This window comes from Rhamphochromis sp. 'chilingali', assembly GCF_963969265.1.
Source record: "Rhamphochromis sp. 'chilingali' genome assembly, chromosome: 1".
NCBI classification, from domain to species: Eukaryota; Metazoa; Chordata; class Actinopteri; order Cichliformes; family Cichlidae; genus Rhamphochromis; species Rhamphochromis sp. 'chilingali'.
The window spans coordinates 67104600-67112251 of record NC_137929.1 but is presented as its reverse complement, the minus strand read 5'-3'; positions in this window follow the sequence as shown (position 1 = coordinate 67112251).

The following is a 7652-nucleotide window of genomic DNA, read 5'->3' as shown; positions in this document are numbered from 1 at the left end:
GTGAAAAAAGTGGAGACAAAAGAAGAGAAAAGTCAACATAACTAGCACGAAGCGGTAATGCAAGATGGCAGGATCTGATTGCTAAAACATAAGTTAAAGGTTAAGAGAAGTAAAGAGGAAAATAAGAAAGAAGCTCAGAAATGAGCAGAGCTAGCTCTGCTCATTACCTGTTAGCTGCCATAACAGGTAACACAGTTAAGGTTTCAGAAAAAGTATTCTGTCGTTTGTTTGCTCGATCATGCCTTAAACACATCAAAATGCATAGTGGGATTATAATACAAGTGAATACTGTGACAAGCACTGGTACTGAATAGGCAATCACTTAGCAGCAAGGTGAATCGGTGATGCATTAGTGTGGTCTGCACTTCCTCTTCTTTGATTGGGTGAAATGAGTTGAAAGTAATTGGATGAGGGAACCATGGGGAGTGCCCTGCATAATTTCAATAAAACGCCGTTTTAAACGCCGTTACAGCTGGCAGAGAACGCCGTAAAAAACGCCGTTCAAAGATGCATAAAAACGGCGTTTTGTGCCGAGTAGCGTAAAAAACGGCGTTTCCGTCTGTCTTTGAACGCCGTTTTTTACGTCACTCGGATGGTGCGTTCAGGGCGCCATCCGAGTGGCGGGAAAAGCGGCGTTTGTCGGAACAGAACGCCGTTTTTTTCAGCGTTTTGAATAATTAAACGGCGTTTTTTACGCCATTTCTTAACCAAACGGGTTAGGAAAGTGGCGAATTTTGACACTAATGGCTTGCCATACCGGACCGAATGCGCTGCCTGTACCGACGCTAGCGCTACACTACATTTGGGCTGAAAACAGAGCTTTGCTATTGCAATGGAGTCCCCTCCAAATTCATTTGGAAACTCACGTGCAGCAAGTCCACGTTAGCAAACCTTTACCGGGCAAAACCCTGCCTGTACTCTTTTCTTAGTAGCACTTGCGACATTAACTGACGTGTGAACATATACATGTAGACGGGCTTTACAAGAAAAATGACTTCTTACCTGATTTTTGGACAAAAATGCGGCTGAACCAGTCCACATGGCGAAGAAAAAGCAAGCTTGAGAAAGAGGGTGGTGCGCATGCGCATTGGCCCTTACTTAGGCGGGCTCTGCACGCAGCAGTATGTGCAGACGGACAAACCTGTGAATTTACTCAACAATGTTACGTTGACACAGTTCAATGACTTTGTGTAACAACAAAAAGTAACAACATTTCATTAAATTTGCACAAACACTTTAAGAATTTTTGCAAAATCGAGTTTATTAAGAACAAACAACAAAATCTACTTTAGTAAAAGCAGAGATAGGCTGAGTTCATTTTTTTGAGTGTGGGCTCCAAATGGGTAATAACATCTGCTACCCACTTATATGAAACCTTATTTTTCTACCATTAAATAAAATGCAGCCTAAAGCATCAAGTTTGCTGCTTTAAATCAGCAGGAACTGGTGGGGGAGCCTTTCAGAGCCTCCAGCCTCCTCTGATAGACACAGGCATGAACACACAGTCTTCCACTTTGATCATTTGGATGTTCTCATCCTGTGGACAACAACGTACATGGATGCAGGTTTGTTGTTGACTTTTGTAAGGTGTATTTATTGAACATATCCAGCTCCAGCCCCTCTGTCATCCTGAACTGAATCATTAGTTAAGAAAATGTGTGAATAAATGGTCACAGATCAGCTAACTGAATTTATCCAGACAGACTGGACCAATCAGGGTTCACTGAATCAGACTTTAACAAACTCTTCTATGTGCTGATAGACCTGCAAACACACTACATGTAGCTGTCCTCATATGTCACGTTTATGTCTGCTTTCCCATTTTTATAATCATTACTTACATGTTGATGAGAGACTTTGACTTTGTAAATGATCAGATTACATACTTGGAATACAACATTTCCACTTCAGGGTTGAAGCCTGTCCGAGCTGCCACGGGGCAAAAGCAGGACAGTTTATCGCAGGGCAAACACAAAATATATGTGAGAGAAAACCCACTGAAGTGTTTGATATTTACTGAACCTGAGGAACAGAAACAGGACAAACACTGACCTTCCTATAAGAAGTAATCTATGGAAACACTGGTTCACACTTTGGTAGAGAAATCAGTTTCTCTGAAAGGTTTCTGTAAATGAACATCGTGTGGAGAATGAATGAAGTGAGGTGACTCAGCAGTCCCACACCGATAAATGAAACTTCTGTTTATGAACAAGACGGATATATAAATGACAGTTATGTAAAAGCACATATTAAGTATTGTTGCTCACCTTTGTTTCTGATAACGTCACTTTTTAATAATCGTATCCGTCAGCTCTCATGGGTGAAGTTTGGCTTTGAGGGTCGGGAGCAGAAAAAGCTTTTAAGGACCTTTGATTTCCATCCAGTTCTGCTTTAAAGTGTTAAGGATGAAGCAACAGTGCTCCTCTTTGCGCCTCTGAAATCTGTCTACACCCGACTGATAAACAACAACAAACAGTGCAAAACTTATGAATAAATTAGTAACAAAAACACAGTGTAGAAGGTAAGTAGAGGCTCTACACACCATCATCAGGCCCAATGCTACGAAACTTCAAAGTCTCTAGCTGACCTGCATCCTGAGGTTTGTCATGCAGGATTAAAGGAGCCAGACTTTGTTCACACAGCTAGGATTGTATTTTACACTGACCCTGGGTCAGTACGAGGATGATAAACTCTATAAATGCTGTCCATTTAAATGGTCTTACCTGTAAACACTCCACCAGAATCCAGTGAGAGTGGATTCTGGAGTCTTCCCATCCTCCTGTTAGTGATCCTCCATCTGGATGGATGATAACAACCTTGTGAACAAACTAGCAGGTGTAGCAGGTCCTACTGGCCCGCATCTATGAACTGGTTACTGCTAATAACGCCCACTGAATGGACTGATGACATCTGAAGCTGGTGTTTCGAGTCTGTCTGTGCTGTCGTCAAGAGACAAGGTAAGAAAATATAACATTTGAAGATAGAAACAGTGAAATATGCTATTATTACTGCTATTAACATGGTTGTTTTTAGGGGTGCGCTGATAAAATCTGGGGATTCTTGAACATTAAAAAGGGTCTGAACTGGCCTGTGGTCCTGATTAATATCTTTACACTCTCTGTGTCAGGGCTGGACTGCTAATCTAGCATACGGGCCTTTTGGGCCGATGGACCGGCCACATGTTTGCTCCATGTTTCTATCTAATGGAAGGCCCAACACGTCCGTCCCATCTACCAGGTTTCATTTGTATTATCGTTCTTCTGGGTTCAGAGCAGCACAAGAAGGGCCCTGGACTCACTGGAGCTTTTTCATTTATGATCCTTTTTGAATCTTTCTGACAAACAGTGAAAATGTGTTTCTTTAATCTCCGTCTATATTTTCATCATGAAAACTCCACAGGACTCTGAGCCCTTATGATCCCTGCACAAACTCATCTCTAACCCTCTGCTGATCTTTGCTCCATGGATTTAACTCTTCACTGAACTGGACGTCCACAGTGTTCAAATCCCTGCAAGCAGGATGAAGTCCAGCCAGCCAATCACAGGACAGGAAGTGATGAGCTGACACAGTGATTTGAAGCTGTCAGGGTGAGGCTGCTTCATGCAGGTGTGAAACTATGAGGAAGCTGAACGCCTCCTCTTTCCTCAGCAGTGATCTGTGGCAGTCTGCCATCATGTTTGGCTGCACTCACTGAATGTGACTCACTGAAAGCTGAACCATGTTTTTGATGATCACACTTTAATTTAACAGCTGAACAATGAACTTTTAGAAAGAGTCAAATCTGACAAACAAGCTTTTACCTTCATGTTGTTGAAGTTTCACATGTTCAAATATTTCTGTCGTTTCAATGAGCAACATAAATGTTGATGTGATGTCCAAGTAAAACACAGAGTTTAGATTGATTTAAAAACGTCTGTAATCCAGATGATTCCAAACAAAGTGTAAAATAAGAGCAACATTTCATTGAAGCTGTGGCTTCATTTATCACAGTGTCACAAAGAGCTTCCTGTTTCCAGCCTGTCAGCTCTCACAGTGTTATATTGCACATGTGCTGTGAGTAATAATCTCAATAATAATAATAGAAATGAATAAATAAAGAGATAAACAGCACCAACAGGAGCCTGCAGAGAGTTTCTGCTCTTGCAAAGACAAACATGTTTGTTCCAACAGAACATTCAGATCATAATTCAGATGTGAAAAGCTGTCAGACAGGACAGCTTATATAAACACAGTGTTTAGTTTGTGAGAGCAGGTAAAGGCAAAGAACCAGGAATGAACTGTGGGGACCTGATTGGACGCTTTGGATTTCCTGATCTCACAACCACGAGTGCTGCTGCGCCCTGCTGGGGCCAGTTTCCCCCCAACTGTCCCCTTGAACCACCTGGAGGTGTGAGCGCTTAATGTTAGGCGTTAGTTATTAATGTTACTGATGTTCTTTTGTGTTTTGGGAACTAATTACTAAAGTGGGCTTAACTTTATCATTGACCTGCTGGCGTTCGGTTTATTTCCACATAGTCTAGTTTGATGCACGTTCATGTCACAAGCTTCAAAACGTTTGTCACACTGGGAGTGACCTATGACCCTAAAGCTAAATGCACCTTTCACTGAACATGAGCTCACTGCACAACAATGACTGCAGATCTACACACAGACACACACACACAGGCGGTGTGTTGAGGTGAATAACAGACTTTTAATTTGCTTCTTAGGAATAAAAATGCTTCCCAAATATTTCATATTAATAAAAATGTAGAAACATCTGGAGCACAGATGTGTAAAGATGCTGTGATATTCAATCAGAGTCAAAATGAGGAAAGAGGAACAGACGGTTTCCAGATCAGCACACATGACCCTGCAGCAGAGTTCACTATAGTGCACGGTGGTTGTAGATGGACTGGAGTAAGAGCACATCTGAGATGGAAACAAGGAGCACAGGCTGTATGTAGGAGATGGATGAAGCCTCCAGTCACTCACACAGTCCCATCTTAAAGCCTCCAGCCTGGTGTTTAGAAACTGGCGAGAGGGAAGCGAGGGGACGCTGACGCAGCAGTAACGTGTGGCTACAGCATGAACATTGTTGTGTTGGAGACCAGAAACCCATCCATCTCTCACCAGAGTGGGCTTGTTTATTTAGAGGTGCAGTTACTGCAACGCTAAGGAAACACTGCCTCCGTCTTTCACACAAAGCCTGGAGTTCCCTGCGTGAGAGCAGGCATGGATAGACCTGACTGTTGGGAACATATCCACCGACTTCTGAGCGTTGAAGTGTTGACCGGTCTGCAGGCTCAGGCAGCAGCTGACTGTTAGCCTGATGCTGCAGAGGAAGCTGTCAGCAGCTCCCACAGAGCCTGACTGACTGTGAGAGGACAGAGGGACTTCAAATCCAGCATCGCTTCAGCCTGTGAGGAACTATTCGCCGTGGTTATTTGTAGTACGATGAATCGTGTCTGCAGATCAAAGCGTGACTGTGAGATAATTACAGGCAGTGGCTGAGATACAGTATGGTGGCATTAAGTGCAGATTCCTTCAGAGCGCCATGCTTAAGCTGGACAATGTCAAATTCAATTTTTCCAGAAGGAATTCAGGAGAAATTTCTGTCCTTTAAAAAGATTGAATTTGCTGCAGCAGTTGAAATGACAAGTTCACAGCACTGGAGCGCAGTGTGACACAACAGTCTGCCTCACACCAAGGATGACCCTCATTGGGCCGTACAGCTCATGTGACAGTAACAAAGATTATTATGGCCGTCTTCTCCCAGAACCACACAGTCTGCTGTGACTCCTCCCCGTTCAGTCTGACCTCGCCTGGTTTCTGCTCCTTCTTCTGTGAGAGACAGGAAAGAAAAGCATCTCCCTCCATGGCCTCCATTAGATCCACAGTGTAGTTCAGGATATGTTGTTGGGACGTCCTGACCCAGAGACTATTCTCACCATTATTATGTGTCTGTGTGAGCATTGCTGCAAACCCTCTGCACTCGACGTCATCCTGCAACATTTCAAATCCAGGCAGTAACGCTGGACGAAGCTTTAAAGCCTCAAACACGGAGCACAAACTCGTCTATGAGCACATTTGCATTGTGTAGAAATACAGTAATGAAATAGCTTCATTTAAATCTCAAGTCACGGGACACCCCGCTCTTGTTACGGTCATTTCAAGCCGGGTCGTAACACTGAGACACAAACGTTTCCTGAGCTAAAGCTGACGGACTGACAGCTACAATGAGTGACTCTCTTTATCCTGCTGAACCCTGAGGAGGACACACACACACACACACACACACACACACACACACACACACACACACACACACACACACACACACACACACACCAAACAACTGTGATGCCTGGTTGATCACAAACAGGTTTTTAGGGTTAAAATAATGCCTGACAAAATGCTGTGGTTTGGTTTATCTCTCGGTTTGTGCCAGGTGGGTGGAGCCTGTGTGATGGGGGACGTTTCAGATGCAGCGGAGCATTTTAAAGTGAAGGTTTAGAGGTTTCTCTGGAAGCTTCATGTGAGCCCACATACCTCAGTTTATCCTGGCAGTGATTTTTTGTCTTGTTTGTGTTTTATTTGCATTTATAAGGTTCCTGTTTCTGGTTTCCTGATGTCCTGATGCACAGCCAACATCCACAGAATGTGTCAGTTCATTGAACAATGCTTACGCTGCACAACAGGCTGTTCAGTTATAATCATACAATCTCCATCAAAGGTGTGCACATGATCCAGTTAGTTTATAGGTCACACAGCCTGGTGTTTCTATTCATTTGTCCTTTCACATCACAGGAGAAAAACAGCAGCTGGTGTGATGCATCCAGATGAGGGTCCATCAGAGTTGAACTCGACAGCACCATTAACAGCACAAGCGTTACACTAAATCACATCAATCTGAGGCGTCTTCAAAACCCAAACTGTGCAAACTCACTTTTATTATTTATTCATTATTATTTTAACTACCTGCAGTTACACGAAGCTCCAACAGCTCAGTCTGTACTTACACTAATGAGGGGCGCCCCACAAAAACTCTGAGGCAACGACTGATAACCAATCAGAGAGCAGCAGAAAGCAGGTCTAACACCTTAATAACTACACACACAGACAGTGTGTCCTTCCAGAAGCCCTGCTGGCCTCTGTACTGGCAGATTACTTTATTCTCTGTATTGATCACAGTTTTTAACCAAATCAATTTAATACTAGTAACATCACTTTGTTACTTATGTTAGCTTCACAAATGGCCCTTATGTGCTATCACACACACACACATACACAGTGGGGCCATAATATAGTTTTTAAGAGCAGCTGTGTCATTTATCATCAAAAGTCCTGCATGTATGTGCCCACGTGTTGTATTGAAGCAACCAAGTGATGAATCACTGTTTTCCACTTTGTTGTTTTGCAAACTGTTTTTTTGTTGCATTGTTGATTTGTTTTTACTGAAGCAGCTAATAAAGCACGATGGAAAACAATTTTGCCTTTCTTGTAAGACTCTATAAGAGAATGAAACAATGATGCCAGTTATAAATAAAGACAATAAAGTGAATGAATTATGAAACTCATTTTATTTCTATTAGATCTGACAATGTTGTGTAATACTAACAACCTAAGACAACAAATAGATGCGTTGGCCTGTACAGGAGATAAAGAAAAAT